Source organism: Anguilla anguilla, chromosome 7 (assembly GCF_013347855.1).
Source record: "Anguilla anguilla isolate fAngAng1 chromosome 7, fAngAng1.pri, whole genome shotgun sequence".
NCBI lineage: Eukaryota > Metazoa > Chordata > Actinopteri > Anguilliformes > Anguillidae > Anguilla > Anguilla anguilla.
Window position 1 is genome coordinate 55,444,794 of NC_049207.1, and position 3,823 is coordinate 55,448,616.

At 43.2% G+C, this 3,823-nt stretch overlaps 1 non-coding gene across 1 annotated transcript; it reads right to left on the reverse strand.

The window, feature by feature from the left end:
• Positions 1-2,480: 2,480 nt before the first annotated feature.
• On the reverse strand, positions 2,481-2,573 carry trnar-ucu. The gene is made up of 2 exons: positions 2,537-2,573; positions 2,481-2,516 (listed from the first exon to the last, which is right to left on the reverse strand). It is a non-coding gene; the product is annotated as a tRNA-Arg (tRNA).
• Positions 2,574-3,823: the final 1,250 nt, after the last annotated feature.

Here is a 3,823-nt window from a genome sequence, read left to right on the forward strand (position 1 = left end):
CATTGAAAGGTTACCTCTCTACAATTCCATCTTGATTGGACCACATATACCACTACATTTAACGTCTTGAGATAAGTTGCAGCTCCCAATTTTACATCTTTTACACAGTAATTGTGCTTGCAAGCAAAAAAACTGACATTTCATTAAACTATTTGAAGACTACAGACTTATGCTTAAGAGATTAAAATAATATTAAAAATCAAAATAATAATCTGAACACATTTTATACAGGTCCCGTTCATAACAATGATGATCATGAGGAGGAGGATGATGATTGATGCTGAACTGACGAAGAGCTCATTTGCATTTAGAGCTCTTGCATTAACTCCTGATTTAGCCTCTGCTGTTTACCATTGCAGATTATGCCATGTTGGAGACAAAAACAGCATTAGCCAATGGCAGGAGCTGTGAATGAGTTAAAAGAGAAGCTGAGAGATGATTCCATTTGTGGTCCGCTAAGAGCCTCTTTTGCTTCATCAAAGGCACGCGTTAAAAGCCGCGATAATTAGAACAGAACACCGGAGCGCAGGTCGTACCTTGTGTGCATGTGTGTGTTTATCGGTGAGCGTGAGCGCGTGCGTGTTTTTTTCTGTTTGCGTGCGATTGTAAATAAATGTGTGTGTGTGTGTGAGAGAGAGAGAGAGAGAGGGAACAAGAGTGTAATAGCTTGCAGTGAAAATGCAGAGTCTAGACTTCTGCCAGATTGTTTGTTTATTGCCATCCTGTTTTGGGGCTCAGATGTCTTCAGGTTAATTAGCCTTCAATGGCAGACGTAGCCGCTCGTACACACACTGGAAGGGAACACCAGATTCAGAAGTGAGGCAGTTTAAATTGTGTTGTGAGCATCCCCGTCCACTACTGTGGCTGAACAGCTGAGAGGACACATCCCAGATCCAGCTCAGCACTCTCAAAGCCCTGGTCCGAGATCAAACCCAGCTTGTTTACGAAAGGTGAAGAACAAGTCAAGTGCAGGTTATCGCAGCCTTCCATCAAATGTTTATAGTCCTACATAGTTGCACATTTTCTCTTCCCCCCCCCCCCAAAGGAATCAGAAGGGTATCACACGTGGCATCAGGCTGGCCATTACCGTGGTAACCCCCCCCCCCACACCCCTGGAGACCAGACAGAATGTGCCCCCCCTTTGAGCTCCTGTCGTTGCTGTCACTGCCCACAGTTCTTGCACGCGGCCTTTGATGGCTGGAAATTAGCTAACAAGTTAAGGGGGCCGGGGGGCAGGCAGATCCACGTGCAGCGATGATTTAAAGAGCCTCGCTCCCCATTACTGGGCCCCGTCTCCCTCTCAAAACACGTCTCTCGCCTTCTGCCAAAAACACAAATGCGGCTACTCCTGAATTTGTGAGAAAATTACCGTTAAATGATTGCGAGAAGCCAGTCGTTGTTGTCATGAAGAAATTTCAGAGGATGGCATTCAGGTTTCATTTTCACACGTCTATCAAATTAAGGTTACTCTTAAAATGAGAGCCTGTTACATTCATGGGTTTGGCTGTCTGAAATACAGTGAATTACTATTAAATTAAATGAAAACAAAAACCAATCACTGTGCAATATTTTGACAAAATACACAAACACACTGCAAATGACAGATTTTTCTCTTATTAACTGCAATGCTCATATCTCAGGATAAAGTTAATCTTTAAAGTTAAGGGAACTTTCATTGATTTAATTTTGTAGGTCCTCTCTTCACAAATAAAAAAGGAATGTCACATAAATTATACGTGATTTGCTGTGGCAAATTTTTCACTTCTGACAGAGATCAGAAGCTTGCGGCCGAGCGGGCTTCCCTGGGCAGCGGCCAGGTACAGCCAGGGAGGGGCAGGAACCTGGGCTGTTTACCTGAGCAGGGGTGGTCCTGTCAGGGGAGCCCGAATCCTCGCCCGCCCCCTCGCCGTCCCGGAGGCGAGATGCAGGTGAACTGATCAGAGACGGAGCGATGCTTGGCCCCTAATCTCGCATCTCTGCTGGATCCACAACAGACAAAAGGCAGGCTTTTCGGCATGTGCTGGCTGGCCGCAGACTCATCTAGGAGAAGGGTTTAATGCTTATTGAACTTTGGGATAGGGGGAAGGGGGGGGCAGGGGGGACAGCGATATTTGGGTGGCGCTGATCTTTGATGCTGGCTGCTGTCGGGGAAACCCCCTCTTAGTTTCACACACAGCTGCGGGAACACGCTGGAGAGGGAAGGGCTTTGATAAAGCCAACAGGCGTGAAGCAAACAACAGCGTAGATATGGTATTGTTTAAAAACTTTTCCTTCCTATATGGAATAACACTATAAAAGTATGTTATCTTATATGTTTATTTACAGAGGAGATAGTTAAAGAGGAAGTACTTCTCAGAACACTAGAGAATTATTTCCCATCTTTGTTTTTTTTTTAAAACTTTCTAATGAGGAAGAAGGCAGTCCGTCAATTCTGAGGACCTTCGACTGGTGAAGTTTTGACACAGTGTCAGAAAATGTCACGACTCTGGTGGGACTCGAACCCACAACCTTTGAATGACTTCAACGTGTCACTGTCTAGAAGTCCAATGCGCTATCCGTTGCGCCACAGAGCCAGACGAGAAGCCTGCTGACCTGTAGGATGTTGCAGAGCTGTCTACATCAGTGCCAATACCCCTTTCTGCTGGCTCAAAGATTTCTTTGATGAATATGCAATAAACTATTGTAAAAGATCAAGAGCATCCAAGTGCATTATATTTAATGCACCTGCCATTTACGTTTGAAGCGAACAGATCTTTTCTTATTCAATACATGAACGGCTGGTTGTACCTTGGCTGAGGCTAATTGCTGAGCCAGTCAGAAAGTGTGTGTGGGGGGGGGGGTAAATATGGTGTGTTTCCATATAGAGCAAACATAATTACAGAAGAGTTACCAAAGGTAATTATGGCGTTCAATCTTGAACAAAGTAAGCATCTGAAAAATAATGAATCTATACATTTGGAGGGTTTCTGTGCATGCATTCGAAGGGAAACACAAACAGACGGCCAAGCTTGCGTTACGGTTAAACATACCCGGAGTATTCCATTATATTTTCCCTGCTATTGCAATTACATCTGTCGTCTGTGGGGAGGGAACTAATGCTATGCAGGTGTGTGCTTTCTTTAATTTTATGTACCACTTCACACATTGGGACAACCTTAAGACCCCCTCTCCACATTGTGGTATATTTGAGCCACAAAATTCAGAATTCTTGTTACAAGTATGCTATTTTAATTAATGAGATATTGTTTATTTAACCTCTGTAGCGTTCTTACTTCAGTTCAGTCTTTCACTCCTATGTCTTACATCCAACTCTAAACCAAAACTAAGAGCAATTCAGGCTACTTAGAAATACTTGCCTTGGTGAGGACAATTACATTACATTACAGGCATTTAGCAGACGCTCTTATCCAGCGCGACGTACAACAAGAACCACTGCTGCTGAATAAAATTAATGGCTGTAAAATGGTGCATACATTATAAGAATTTAAAAGTTTTATCAAAACATGAATATACTGAGTTCAGCTATAGGCTCAGATTTGCTCATACAGGACTGCTTTTCACAACCCTTGGGGATATTTTGGTGATCGCACGCAAGATATCAGAACACAGTTTTTAATGATGAACGAAAATGAGCGCCACAATCTTTTAAAAAGTCAACTGAAAAAGTTTATTCCCTCATTATAATACACAGATTGTTGCAATGAGGGTGGGGAATTTTATTGCGAATGGTAATGATGTGCAAAGATGTCTTCTTGAGTCATTTTCTCCCTGCCAGATCTATATGGCCTCTGAGTGGTTGATTCTAATTGGAAGGATAAAAGCC